The following is a 15,755-nucleotide window of genomic DNA, read 5'->3' on the forward strand; positions in this document are numbered from 1 at the left end:
AGCAGAGATTTACAGACTACTGACGTCTGGGTCCACCCCACCCCCCCGGAGACAACGGTGTAATTGGTCCGAAGAGCTGACTGAGCCTGAGACTTTTAAAAGCTCCCAGGTGGTCTTATTGTGCAACCAGGATCAAGAACCAGTGATGGGAGGTGGGGGTGGGGGGGTGGGGGGGTGGTTCGGGTAACAGCCGTCTTACAAAGAGTGATTTAGCTGAGATTTACTGAGTCATCTCCGAGGCCATTCTCTGCTGTTTTATATGCACGTCCACATCCACACATGTGCATATTAATATATGTGCACGTATGCATATGCAACACATAAACACATGTATATTAGTATATGCATATCACATATACACAAATAACACATACACACATGCATATTAAGACACACATGTGTGTATCACATATACACATATGCATATATAACACATATGCACATTAATATATGCACACATACATATATATGTGCACACACATGCATGTATGATATATAGACACACGCATATATAACATACGTGCCTATGTGTCTACAGCACACAGGCGCATACATATTGGTATATATTCACACCCATATTAATATATACACACGTGCATATATAATACACACGGGCATACTGATAAACTCACACATGCGTGTTAATATACATACATGTGCACGCACATTTTCCTCCAGAAGCCTATGATTTGTACTCTCCTCCATCCTGTCCTACAGCCTGCTCTCATCTTTCTCTTACTAATTCCCCAAATCCCAAAGATCGTAGACCAGCAGATCCTCAGCCCAAGGCTTTTTGTTTTATCACCATGATATCATTTACAAGCTCATAGGGTCGGGCCTTGTGAGTAATTGAGAGACCGGGGCATACAAAGGTTAGACACACTGCGTAAGGTCGACAGTGCCTGGGGAAGCTCCCTGGCTCGGGGGCTCTGGGCTATGGGTGCAGAGGGAGCCTGAGTCCTCTCATCATCAAGCAGCGTGCAGAGTCGTGGGGGGTCTTGTTAGGGGCAGAGTCTGGCTCGGCAGCTCTGGGCGGGGTGGTGGGGGGGAAGAGGGACGAGCTCCCTAGGCCGGGGATGGCGATTGGGCCTGTTCAAGGGACACGAGGCCATCGGGCCAGGGCAACAGGGGCTTCAGAGACGGCACCCAGCGGGGCTGCAAGGTGAGAGGCAGGAGGTGTGGACACAAGGATGGACTAGGCTGGACGTTGTTGCTGTTGTTGTGTTAAGAACAACCTAAAATCTTGGAAAGGTTTTAATCAGGAAAGCGGCCAGATCTGGTTGCTGTTTTTACCTCGTGTCTCTGTGTGGCGACTACGTGGGAGGAGGCAGCAGGGGAGGCGAGGGGTGCCGACGACCGCGAGGCCGGTTGGGCTGGAGGTGCTGCGGCGTGGAGGCCAGGACAGTGACGGTGGTGGTGGTGGCGGCGCTCATGGTAAGAACTGAACGGACACGACACAGGGTTTCGGAAGCAAATAGAACAATTGGCTAGTGGCGTGGATACGTTTATTGGTTTGGTTCTTTCGATTTCAGGAAACAAAACTCCATCAACTTTCTTCAGAAAATAAGGACGATTTACAGACTTATAAAGTGAAAGCTATGACAGATGTGGGCTTCAAGTAAGGTTTGATCAGGGCTCTAAATGTATTCTTCTGCTTCTCAGTCCCACTCCGTCTGTCCCCCACCCTTTCTGCATCCCTTTATCCTTATGCTGAGTCCATACCTGGATGCAAGTCCATACCTCTTGGCTTCAAGAGCAAGACCTATACAGGGTGGCAAGATGGTCCTATTTGCCTGGGGGAGGGGCAGGCATCGTTCCAACAACTGTAAAATAAAAATCCTGATCTCGGATTGATTGAGCCATCTCTGGACAAATGCCCATTGCCGGGAGAACGGGCCAGGGCTAGCTTCCTACCCCCACTATACGTCCATTGCCCGCAGCCTCGTTAGCTTAGATGGACGTTACCAGACACGGCGTGGATGAGGGATGAGATTACCCTTGTTGGCTTGGACCGGGGAAGGTATGGGAGTGAGCGGCCCTACCCAGACGGCATAGGGGCTACACGGCCGTGAAGAATCACATGGTGTGGAGGAGGAACTTCCAACTTCCGTTACTGTCAACTATATTAGGTTTGAGGGCATGAAAGAACATGCGGGTGACACCTGTGTTTCTGGAGGTGTCGTGCTGAGATGGGGAGGACCGCAAGGCTCGGAGGGGAATAAGCACAGGTATCTCCTAGACACTCAAGCATCTGAGTCCGGTGAACATTGGGACATATAAGCAGGAGCCAAAGGGTGTTGTCCTGGGTGGAGTCACTCACGTCACATGGCGTCCTGGAGGTATGGGACAGAGGGACAAACGTCAGGCCACGGATGCAGTGTCCCCTTGACTCCTAGCCCAGGGATTGGTAGGAAGAGAGGTGTGGCCTAGGATTCTGATTAAAGGTTTAGGGCTAGCGATCTTCCAAACCAAATAAAGCCGTGAGTATCCATATTATGCTACTAAGGGAATGAATGGTGGATCTTCATAAATGTCTGGATGAAAAAAATTAGAGTGAAGAATCTTTTCCATGTCTTTTATTTCTGTGCTGCTTAGAATAACAAGAGGAGAGAGAAGCAGGGAGGGGATTTGGAGCCCCATGTTTTCGATGAAAACAATGAGATTCATACAAGTTAACTGATGACACCAGGTCTTGTGTTTGAACCCCACCCTCTTGATTCTAATTTTAGCTCTTTAAACACTGTAGATCCAAGTGTCTATGGTCAGATAAACAATTATTGGAGATGAGATATGTACATGACTCAAGACAAGGGTCACAGCAGATAAGATGGGAAAAGTCCTGGACTCCCAGTCAGAACAACAGCTACCTTGGAGCTTTGCTGCTCTCTTCCTGTCTGATCTTGGGTGACTCATTGAATTTTTCTGCTCTGTATTTTTCATCTGTCTAATATGGGGTTTGGGTTAGGTTCATTGTTTTCAAAGTTAAAAACAAACAAACAAACAAACAAAACAAAACACTTTTTTTTTTCTCTCCAAGAAAAGCCATACTAGGAAGTGTCAATAAATTAGAGAGCTCTCAGCACAACTTGCCTTCCATTCTCTTCCCCCAGGACATCATCCTGGAAGGTCTGGGGACCCCTCTGTTTTGCTTTTTAGGAGTCTGTAGGGTTGCTTCTCTTCCTAGGTCAGTCCTGGAGTTCTTACCTCCCCCAGCTTCGAAGCCTCCAGTCCTCCAGGAAGGCTGCCTCACAATCCCTGACTCCACACCTGGCCAGCACCACAAGGCAGCAAATTCTTTCTGTTCGGAGCCCTGTCAGTACATGAGCCCCATTGATGAAGCACCTTGGTTGTTCTGCTTGCATGGGTTTCAAAGAAGGCCTTTGTGGAAGCTCAGGCATGAGGGAGTTGAAGACAGCATTGTTCATCAGTTGCTGTTAGCAGGTGCATTTGCCAAACCCTTGCTCAAATTAAGCAGGAAGTGATTAAAGTTTCCTGGAGTTAGGAAAGGCAAGAATAATAAACACTCATAATTATGAGCAGCATTGCCTTCCACTGTGCTATGGGCTTTATATGTGTCATCTCATCTAATCTTCTGAAACATACTAGGACCGCAATGTTATGATCTTAAGTATTATTATCCACGTTGCAAAAATATGGAAAACTGAGGTTCTAAATGATTACGAAAACTGCCTTAGGACACTCTGTTACAAAGTGTCACAATTGGGATGGAAACGACCAGAATTGTCTAGATGCAAATGCAAGAATAGTTTTTCCAGAATTCTCTAAGATTAAGAAATAAGACCATAGTACTCTAAGTTAACATAAACTTTTCCTCAGTGGTTAGCTTCCTTAGGAGTTCAATCACTCATTGCTTCAGCAACAGCCTGCTATTTTCCAAAGACCTGGATTTGCTCTGGAAGGGAAAAATAAGGAGGTGAATGAGACACAATCCTTTCCCTCTAGGAGCTTGCAGCCTAGCAGGGGAATAAAGTAGGTCATACATACCATTTGTTATAAGTGCTATAATAGAGGTTAATTCAAAATGCTATGGGGTGTAGGCAGATATGATGGAATTAAGTGCCTCTGAAGATCACCATGAAAGCAATGAGAACACTGGCAAAAAAAATTAGAAAATCAATGTTATTACAATCCTGGACATCAACCAAAATCTTCCAAGAATCCAAGAAGTGTTTATTAAGGAAATTTTCCTAAATCTCATTTCCAACAGAAAATTATAAGGCACGCAAAGAAACAAGAAAGTATGTCCCATACCTAGGAAACTAATACAAACTGAGAAAGCTCATATATTGGACATACTGGACAAAAACTTTAAATTGGATATTTTAAACATGTTCAAAGAACTGAAGGAAACTACAAGATCAATGTCTCACCAGGTATAGAATGTCAATAAAAAAATTATAAAAAGAGTTAAATAAAAATTCTAGAGTTGTGCAGCGCCTGGGTGGCTCAGTCAGTTAAGCGTCTGACTCTGGATTTCCGCTCTGGTCATGATCTCAGGGTTGTGAGATGGAGCCCCAGGTCAGATTCTGCTCTGACCATGGAGCCTGCTTAAGATTCTCTCTCTCTCGCTTTCCCTCTGTCCCTCTCCCCACCTCTAAAAAAATAAATAAAAATTCTAGAGTTGACAAATACAATGGCTGACATGAAAGATTTGCTGGGGGATGACTCATTGAATTTTTCTGGTCTGCATTTTCATCTGTCTACTAAGGGGTTTGGGTTAGGTTCGTTGTTTTCAAAGTTAACACAACAAATTTGAGAAGGCAGAAAAAAAAAGGATCAGTGAACTTGAAGATAGACCACCAGAGATTTTCAAGGGTAAACAGTAGAAAGAAAAAAGAATTCAGAAAAATGAACAGAGCCTCAGAGACCTGTGGGACAGAGTGAAGAATATCAACATGCACATAATGGGAGTCCCAGAGAGAGAGACAAAAGAGAGAAGAGGCAAAGAGAATATTTGAAGAAATCAAAGCCCAAATTTTTATAACCTTGATGAAAAACATTAATCTATCTTCTTAATAGACATAGAATAAGCATTTAACAAGAAGCCAAGACCTTCTTATGATAAAAAGATTCAACAAACTAGGAATAGAATGGAACTTCCTCCAACTGATAAAGCATATCAATGAAAAACCCACAGTTAACATCATACATGGTGATGAAAGGATGACATCTTTCTGCTTAGGATCAGGAACAAGGCAAGGGTGTTCACCCTTATAGCTTCTCTTCAATATTGTGCTGGAGGACGAATAGGCAAGAAATAGAATGCATCCAGACTGGAAAGGAAAAAAGTAAGACTTTCCTATTTTCAGGTGACCTGATCTCATATTTAAAAGTTCTTAGGATGCCCCCACACAGACACTATTAGAGGTAATAAACAAATACAGAAAGTTTGCAGAATACAAAATCAGAATAAAATTAACAATTGATTTCCTATACAACAGTAGAGAACAATCTGGAAATTCAATTAGGAAAACAAGTCCATTTATAATAGCAACTGAAATTTAAAAAAATATATACTTAGGAATGAATTCATCAGAAGAACTGCAAAATTTATACACTGAAAGCCATAAAGAAGTTGTTGAAAGAAAGTAAAGAAAACCCGAATAGATGGAAAGACAGACTATAATCATGGATTAGAAAACTTAATATTGTTAGAGTGGCAGTACTTTCCAAAGTAGCTTTCAAATTTACTTCAATCCCTGTCAAATCCTGGCTGACTTTTTTTTTTTTTTTTTTTGCAGAAACTGACAGTCCGATCCTAAAATTCACATGGAAGTGCAAAGGACCCAGAACAACCAAAATGATCTTTAAGAAGAACAACATTGGAGGACTCACACTACCTGACTTCAAAACTTACTCTAAAGCGACAGCAATCTGAACTGTGTGCTACTGTCATGAGGGCAGGCATATAGATCAATAAATACAATCAAGCCTGGAAATAATCCTTACATTTATGATCAACTAATTTTCAACAATGATGTCAACATAAATCAAGAGGGAAAGAATAGTCAACAAATGTGCTGGGACAACAAGGAATCACACGCAAAAGAACAAAGTTGGACATCTGCCATATATAAAAATTAACTCAAAATGGACCGTTGACCTAAATGTAAGAGCTATAACTATGAGACTCTTGGAAGAAAACACAGACATGTATCTTTGTGACTTTGGATTAGGCTCTGGTTTCTTAGATAGGATACCAAAAATACAAGCAATGACAACAAAAAGAAATGGGCAAATTGGACTTCATGATTAAGAACTTCTGTGCTTCAAAGGATATTCAAGAATGCAAAGGCCTCTGCAGACTGCAATAAATATCTGCAAACCATATATTTTATAGGAGATTGGTATCCAGAATATATAGAATTCTTATAATTCAATAATAGAAGGACAAATAACCAATTTTTTAAAAAACAGGCAAAATATTTTTATATATATTTCCCCAAAAAAGATATACAAATAGCAAATTATTCCCCTGAAAAAATGCTCAACATCATTAGGTTTTAGTTAACAATACCAAACCATAATGAAATATCATTTCACACCTACTGGGACAGCTATAATAAAAAAGATCGACTATCACAAGTGTTCACAGAGATGTGCAGATCCTGGAACCCTCATATATTGCTGGTGAGAATGCAGCATTTTGGAAAACAATTTGGAAGTTCCTCTAAAAAAAGCTACACAAACCGTTATCATGTGACCCAGCAATTCTACTCCTAGGTATACACTCAAGAGAATTGAAAACATATTTCTAGACAAAATATTGTATGTTAATGTTCATGGCAACATTATCCATAATAGCTAAAATGTGAAAACAATCCAAATACCAACCAGCTGATACGTGGATAATGTAGTGTATTCAGCTAATGAAATATGGTTCAGCTATAAAAAGGAATGAAATAAAAATAAATAAATAAATAAATAAATAAATAAATAAATAAATAAATAAGGAATGAAATACCAATATATGCTACAACATGGATGAAAGTGGAAAAAGCCAGACACAAATGACCACATTATATATTATTTCATTTAAAGGAAATATTCAGAATTGGCAAACACACAGAGACAGGAAATAGATTAGTGGTTGTCTGACTGGGGGAATCGTGGAAAGGAGAGTGACTGCTAATGGATACGTGGCTCTTCTGGGGATATTGAAGCTGTTCTGGAATTAGATAGTGGTATTGATTGCCCAACTGTGCGAATATGCTAAAAACCACTGAATCATACACTTTAAAGGGGTGATTTTTATGGTCTGTGAATGATATCTCAATATATATCTTCCCATATACCTTAGTTTTGGGGTATGCGAGTTGAAAATGCTACAGGAGCTCAGAAGAAAGTCAAAAGTTAAAGGGAGGATCCAGGAGGGCTTCCCTGAGGAAGTGATGCAGGTTGTCCTTTTCCTAGCTCACAGGTCTCTGACTATCGTTGGCTTATAATCATGTCCCAAAGCAGTGCCTCTCCAGAGCAGAAAGGTCCCACTTCGCACTCTGATACTCCTTCCTAGTGCCTTCCTTTCCTCTGTCTGGGCTTTATTTACATCATATTCACACAATTCAAGGCCCACTTGTCCATCCATTTGTCAGTGGACGTTTCTTCTACATCTGAATACATTTTTTTTTACAGTCATTTTTATATTTTTTGATTTTCCATCATCCTTTTTTGAAATTGAAGTCCAGGTGACACACAATATTTTATTGGCTTCAATTATACAGCACAGTGATTTGACATTTACATACATTATGAAATGATCACCATTATAAGTCCAGTCGCCAGAGTTGTTGCAATATTCTCTAGTGGAATTTGTAGCAAAGACATTTCTAGCAAAACAGAACACTTTTAGACAATGACTGGCCCCATTCAATCAAACACCATGGAAAAAAATTATGGTTCCCCTTCCTCACCCGCACTAAGAAAAAGTGAGCGAGGAGACTATACTCCCACTCTTGTGAGCCTGTAACAATGCACCCGACTGCTCCTGCCAAGGTGGTATCAGGAAAGGTCAGGTGGAGAGCTAGCACTTTCCTCCTCAACTAAGTTAATCCCCAGGGTATCAGCGGAGAACATGCTGGGAGCCTGAGCATCCACCTCCACCTGGCAGCAATGTAGAGCCTTCTCCCCACTTTGAACACGAACAGAGGCCAGACGGAAACCCTGAACTCCTTCCTCAACCTCTAAATAACGGGGAGGTGTCACCATCCTCTGCTTGAGAAAGCCAGATAAAACAGATCCAGAGGCTCCCAACGTAATATGAAAACGTCCAGCTTCCAGTTGAAAATCACTCATTATACAAAGAACCAGGAAGATCTCAAACTGAATTTAAAAAGATAATCAGGGGCACCTGGGGGGCTCAGCAGTTGAGCATCTGCCTTTGGCTCTGGGCGTGACCCTGGGGTCCCAGGATCGAGTCCCATGTCGGGCTCCCTGCATGGAGCCTGCTTCTCCCTCTGCCTGTGTCTCTGCCTCTCTCTCTCTCTCTGTCTCTCATGAATAAATAAATATTTTTTTAAAAAAAAGATAATTAGTAGATGCCAGGACCAAGATGAGAAGGAAGTTAGGATTATTAGACAAAGATTCCAAAGCAGCCGTGATAAAAATGTTTCAGCAAGCAACTAGACACACGCTCAAAACAATACAAATAGCTAGCAAACCTCATCAAACAAGCGGAAGATATGAAGAGAAACCAAATGGACACTTCAGAAGAGAAAAATAGAATGACCGAAATGACAAGTTTGGCAGATGGGGCCCACGGCAGAATGGAGGGGACAGAGGAGAACTTACTCGAAGGAATTCAGGAGGAGCTACATTAATGTCAGATAGAGTTTGGAGCAAAGAAAATGACCAGAATTCTATATCATAAGAAAAGTATAAATTCCCCAAGAAGACATAGCAACCCTAAATGTGTTCACAAAACCCCCGAGCTCTAAGGTACGTAAGGCGCAGACAGCTAGAACCGACAAGGAAGCTGGAAAGACACAGAGTCCAGCGGGAAACAGCCGCGGCTCCCTGTCCATGGTGGGTGGACAAGTGGGACGTTAGCCGGGATGCAGGGGAGCCCAGATGCCACCAGGGAACACCTCGGGTCCGAAGGTGCAGGGCACCCCACCCACCGGCAGCGGGATATAGGGTCTTTCGAGCGGTCACAGAACATACACCAAAGTAGACCATGTCTTGGGCCGTAAGATAAGCCTTAACAAATTTAAAGCAATTAAACTCCTATACGGTGTGTTCTCAGATCACAATGGAACCAAATTAGAAATCAGTGGCAGGAAGATAAGAGGAAAACCTGCAAATACTTGGAAACTAAACACTTCTAAATGATCCATGAGTCCAAGGAGAAGTCTCGAGGGAAGTTTTTATTTTTATTTATTTATTTATTATTTTATTTATTTATTCAAGGGAAATTTTTAAAAGGCATCTAACCCCAGTACAACACATGAAAATGTGTGATACGTGGCTAAAACAGTGCTGAGAGGGAAACCGACAGCACTAAGTGCATTTATTAGAAAAGAAGAAAGGTGGAATGCAGAGTAGAGGTCCCTCAAAAAATTAAAAATAGAACTGGTACATCATCAGCAATTTTACTTCTGAGTATTTATCCAAAGGAAACAAAAACACTAACTCAGAAACATATCTCTACCCCTATTTTCACTGCAGCGTTATTTATGAGAGCCAAGACCTGGAAACAACCTAAGTGTCCATCGATGGATGAACAAGATGAAGAAAATGTGGTGTATACACAATGGAATATTATTCAACCACAAAAAAGAAGGAAATCTTGCCTTTTGCTGCAACGTGGATGGAACCAGAAGGCATTATGCTAAGTGAAACAAGTCAGAGAAAGACAAACGCCATATGAGCCATATGAGCTCACTTACTTGTGGAATATTAAAAACCAAGTTCGAAAGAAACAACCCAAGCTCACAGATCCAGAGAACAAAGTGTTGGGTGCCAGAGGCAGGGGGTGGGGGCAGGCAAGATGAGTGAAGGTGGTCAGGAGGCCCAAGCTCTCAGGTATAAAACAGGTAAGTCACGGGGAGGCGATGTACAGCATGGTCACTGTGGTCAACAATACTCTGTGGTATATTTGAAAGCTGCTAAGAAAATAGAATTTAAGAGTTCTAAACACAAGAAACAAATCTGTAACTGTGTGCGGTGATGGATATTGAGTAGGCTTATTGCGACGATCATTTCACCATATGTACGTATACGAAATCATTATGTTGAATGCCTGAAATGAGTGTAATGTGACATATCAATCATATCTCAATCTAAAAAATGAAGAAAGGTTTTTTTTTTAGGAATTTTGAGATTTTTTTCATTTGAAGGTAAATCTTAATGCTATATCAAATTCACACATATGCTAATTTAAATACCCAATTCTATTTATCTAAAACACACATTGCAAACATACAAATATCTATTCTCTCCACATGTCAGAGCCTATTCATTTCATGGTTTGGAAACGCAGAGAATAGATTTCCCCCTTAAACTGCAAGTCAGCAGGTATTTCTTTACAGTTCACTTTAGCAGAATTCATACAAAATAGTAATTAACAATGATCTTCTTTACTGGTTAACTCACAAAGAAACGCCTTCAAAACTGCATTTTGTTAAAGTTTCTGTACTAAAATGTAGAAACACTGAATTACACAAATATTGAAAAGTTAAAAATTCCTTAATTTTTTATTCCTGGTTCCATGACCACAATTTACAGGGCAATATACCTGATGTAATGAAAAGAAAAAGACAAAGCTACAACAGTTAAAGGACCTCGGGGATGCACATCTAATTGACACTACAGTGCATTAATCAATCGATGCACTTTCTGCAAACTGTGGCTATGACAGTCCTGAACAAGAAGGGCTCCTGTTGAAGCTGCAGTAACTTTTCTGACTATGGATCATCGTTCCTCCTGTGGCATATTTTTATGGTTCCTCTAATGCATTTGGGATGACTGTCTCAAAGTAACCTATAGCTTTCCTGACAACTCCTCACTCTCTCTCCTGCTAAGAACTGTAGCCCTTTTCTGAATTTTTTTAAGAGCCTTCTGCTACCATATCCACCACTCCCACCACCAGATCCATAACCACCACCATAGCAACTGCCCGAGCTTCTTTCACCAAAACTGCCCCGCTTCATGGGTCCATAATTTGATTGCTGTTGTCCGCTCTAATTTCCAAAACCATTATAGGTCCCACCACCACCATAGTTACCACCTCCAAAATTTCCTCCTTCATTGTAACCATCATATCCTCCACCACCACCACATCTGCCTCCTTGGTTTCCATATCCTGCTCCACCACCACCATAGCCTCCTCTACTACTATAACCAGGACCACCACCATAGTTGCCACCGTCACCTCCAAATCCATTAAATCCACCATCGCCTCCTCCATAACTACCTCTGCTGCCACCACCTCCACCACCATAGCCTCCTCTTCCACCAAAGTTTCCACCACAGCCAACATTACCACCACCTCCAAAGTTTCCTCCATGACCCATAAAGTTGCCAGATCCACCTCCGCGGCCTCTTTGTGATCCAGCAGACTGCATCTCTTGTTCAGAAAGGGCCTTTTTCACTTAACAGTTATGCCCATTAATAGTGTGGTATTTCTGAACAACAATTTTATCAACTGTATCATGATCATCAAAAGTCACAAAACCAAATCCTCTCTTTTTTTCCACTCTGCCTGTCTTCCATAACTTCTATGGTTTCAATTTTGCCACTTTTCAAAGTAGTCTCTCAAATTATATTCTTCTGTATCTTCTTTAATACCACCACCAAAAATTTTCTTCCCTGTTAGATGGGCACCAGGCTTTTCAGAATTCTCTCTAGAAACAGCTCTCTTTGGTTCCACTACACACCCATCAACCTTGTGTGGCCGGGCACACATTGCTGCATCCACCCCTTCAACTCAAGAGTAAGTCACAAACCCAAATCCCCTGGAAAGTCTTGTTTGGGGGACTCTCATTACCACACAATCTGTAAGTGTGCCCCCATTTTTCAAAATGTTCTCTTAAACTATCATCTGTAGTTTTGAAGCTCAAACCACCAATAAACGGTTTTCTCAACTGCTCTGTTTCCTTTGGATCATGGCCCTCCTCCCCCTAGCAGCAGCGGTGATGGCTGAGTGGGGCTGGGGGCGACCGGGCTGTGGTTTTACCTCCATTTTGAGACCAAGAAGAAAGGTCTTAACTCACTTATCTAAGTTCTCACCTCAAGAATCTACAAATAGAAAAGCAAAATAATCCCAAACAAACAGAAGGAAGGAAATAGTAAAGAGAAGGGCAAAATCAATTTAGTTGAAAACAGAAAAATCATACAGAAAATCCATAAAACAGATTTTTAAAGTCAATAACATTGACAAAACTCTAATAAAAATGACAAGAATAAAAAAAAGACACAAATTATCAATATCAGGAATGAAACATGAGTATTGCCACAGACTCTGCAGATAGTAGAAGAATTAATGTGGGAATACCACGCACAACCCCATACACATAATTTCACAGCACAGATGAAATGGGCCGTTGTCTTAAAAAGCACAAACTACCGCAACTCACTCAATATGAAACGATAATTTAATAGCCCTACAACTATTAAAGGAATTGAATTTACAATTTACAGTCTACCAGAAACAGCATCTCCAGACCCAGAGAATTCTATCAAATGTTTAAAGAAGAATTAACACTAATTCTATGCGATCTCTTCCAGGCAATAGAAGAGGAGGGAACACTTCCCAGTTCGTTTTATGAACCTATAATTACCCTAGTACCAAAACCAAAGAGAAAACTATAGACTGATATCTCATTCATGTAGATGCAAAAGCCCTTAGAATATCAGCAAATAAAAATCAACAGTAAATGAAAACGACTTTACATCATGATCCAAGAGGGTGAATTTCCAGATACAAGGCTGGTTCAATATGGGAAAATCTATCAATGTAATCCACCAGATTAAACTGTTGAAGGATAAAAAAAAATCACACAATCATATCAACAGATGTAGAAAAAACATTTGATAAAAATCAGCACCTATTTATAATAAAAACTCGCAGAAAACTAGGAATAAAGGGAACTTCCTTAACTTGATAAAGAACATCTAAAGAAACGTAGAGCTAACATCATATTAAAGGCAAAAAACCTAAATGCTTTATCCCCAAGATCAGGAGTAAACTCAATATAGTGCTAGAAGTTCTAGTCAGTGTAATAAGGGCCAGAGAAAGAAATAAACTGCATACAGATTAAAAAGGAAGACACAAAACTGCCTCTATTTGCAGTTGGCAAATGATCTACATAGAAAATTCCAGCAAATGTACAAATATACTCTTAGAACTAACAAGTGAGTTCAAGAAAGATCGTAGGATAAAAGAAAAACATACAGAGGTGTCTGGGTGGCTCAGTTGGTTGAGTGTCTGACTCTTGATCTCAGCTCAGGTCCTGATCTCAGGGTCGTGAGTTCAGGCTCATAAGTTGGACTCTGTGCTGGGCGTGGAGCTTACTTTAAAAAAAAAAAAAAAAAGAAAGAAAAAAAGAGAAACATACAAAAATCAATTGTATTTCCATATATTTGCATGTGAAATTAAGATACAGTACCATTTACAATTGCTCAAAGACAATGAAATACTTAGATGTAAATCTAACAAAACACATATAGGACTTACATGCTGAAAATCATGCAATGCTGATGCAAGAAATAAAAAAAAAGATCTAAGTAAATGGAGAAACACATCACGCTCATGAATTGGAAGGCTTAACACAGTAAAGATGTTCATTCTCAGGTATAATGCAATTGCTGTTAAAATCTTAGCAAAAAATTTTTATAAATATAGATCTTTAAAAATTGTATGTGGAAAGGCAAGGGAACTTAAATGCCTTAAAATTTTTGAAAAGGAAGAATAAACTGGAAGGAATCCATTCACCCAATTTCAAAGCTTATTATAGAGCTACAGTGATCAAGACTGTCATATTGGCAGAAGTAGTCACGTAGATCAGTGGAACAGAACAGAGAACTCAGAAAAAGACCCATTTCAATAGGTCCACCTGATTTTTGGTGAGGGAGAAGTGGTGCAATCGGACATCCGTAGGATTCAGCAAACAAATAAATGAATAAAAATGAAACTTGACCTAAGTGTCACACTTCATAAAAAATCACTTAAAATGGATCATGGACATAAATATAAAGTATAACACTATAAAACTTTTAGAAAAAAAAAAAAGAAAAAATCTATAGCATATAGAGCCAGGCAAAGTATTCTTAGACTAGATAGGCACCAAAGGGATGATGCATAGAAGGAAAATCTGATAAATCTGACTTTATTGAAGAGACTGTCTTTCTTCCAATGGATAATCTTTCCTCCTTTATCGAATATTAGTTGGCCATAAAGTTCAGGGTCCACTTCTGGGTTCTCTATTCTGTTCCATTGATCTATGTGTCTGTTTTTGTGCCAGTGCCACACTGTCTTGATGACCACAGCTTTGTAGTACAACCTGAAACCTGGCATTGTGATGCCCCCAAATATGGTTTTCTTTTTTAAAATTCCCCTGGCTATTCGGGGTCTTTTCTGATTCCACACAAATCTTCAAATAATTTGTTCTAATTCTCTGAAGAAAGTCCATGGTATTTTGATAGGGATTGCATTAAACGTGTAAATTGCCCTGGGTAACATTGACATTTTCACAATATTAATTCTGCCAATCCATGAGCATGGAATATTTTTCCATCTCTTTGTGTTTTCCTCAATTTCTTTCAGAAGTGTTCTATAGTTTTTAGGGTATAGATCCTTTACCTCTTTGGTGAGGTTTATTCCTAGGTATCTTATGCTTTTGGGTGCAATTGTAAATGGGATTGACTCCTTAATTTCTCTTTCTTCAACCTCATTGTTAGTGGATAGAAATGCCACTGATTTCTGGGCATTGATTTTGTATCTTGCCACGCTACCAAATTGCTGTATGAGTTTTATCAATCTTGGGGTGGAGGCTTTTGGGTTTTCTATGTAGAGTATCATGTCATCGGTGAAGAGGAAGAGTTTGACTTCTTCTTTGCCAATTTGAATGCCTTTAATGTCTTTTTGTTGCCTGATTGCTGAAGCTAGGACTTCCAGTACTATGTTGAATAGCAGTGGTGAGAGTGGACATCCCTGTCTTGTTCCTGATCTTAGGGGAAAGGCTCCCAGTGCTTCCCCATTGAGAATGATATTTGCTGTGGGCTTTTCGTAGATGGCTTTTAAGATGTCAAGGAAAGTTCCCTCTATCCCTACTCTCTGAAGAGTTTTGATTAGGAATGGATGCTGTATTTTGTCAAATGCTTTCTCTGCATCTAATGAGAGGATCATATGGTTCTTGGTTTTTCTCTTGCTGATATGATGAATCACATTGATTGTTTTACGAGTGTTGAACCAGCCTTGTGTCCCGGGGATAAATCCTACTTGGTCGTGGTGAATAATTTTCTTAATGTGCTGTTGGATCCTATTGGCTAGTATCTTGTTGAGAATTTTTGCATCCATGTTCATCAGGGAAAATTGGACATCCACATGCAGAAGGATGAAACTAGACCACTCTCTTTCACCATACACAAAGATAAATTCAAAATGGATGAAAGATCTAAATGTGAGACAAGATTCCATCAAAATCCTAGAGGAGAACACAAGCAACACCCTTTTTGAACTCGGCCACAGTAACTTCTTGCAAGATACATCCACGAAGGCAAAAGAAACAAAAGCAAAA

General features: G+C 40.3%; 1 long non-coding RNA gene and 1 pseudogene across 1 annotated transcript in view; both read right to left on the reverse strand.

Annotated features, from left to right (window-relative positions):
• Nucleotides 1-1,488: 1,488 nt before the first annotated feature.
• Nucleotides 1,489-15,755, reverse strand: part of LOC118354566 (uncharacterized) — a 38,329-nt gene continuing 24,062 nt past the window's right edge. The window contains exons 2-4 of the long non-coding RNA XR_007410185.1: nucleotides 13,412-13,530; nucleotides 3,205-3,492; nucleotides 1,489-2,333 (exon numbers count right to left, since the gene is read on the reverse strand). This is a non-coding gene — a long non-coding RNA (uncharacterized LOC118354566). The remainder of the gene's footprint in view (nucleotides 2,334-3,204; nucleotides 3,493-13,411; nucleotides 13,531-15,755) is intronic.
• LOC118354565 (heterogeneous nuclear ribonucleoprotein A3-like) lies at nucleotides 6,907-12,199 on the reverse strand (annotated as a pseudogene).

This window comes from Canis lupus, chromosome 4 (assembly GCF_003254725.2).
Source record: "Canis lupus dingo isolate Sandy chromosome 4, ASM325472v2, whole genome shotgun sequence".
Lineage (NCBI taxonomy): Eukaryota > Metazoa > Chordata > Mammalia > Carnivora > Canidae > Canis > Canis lupus.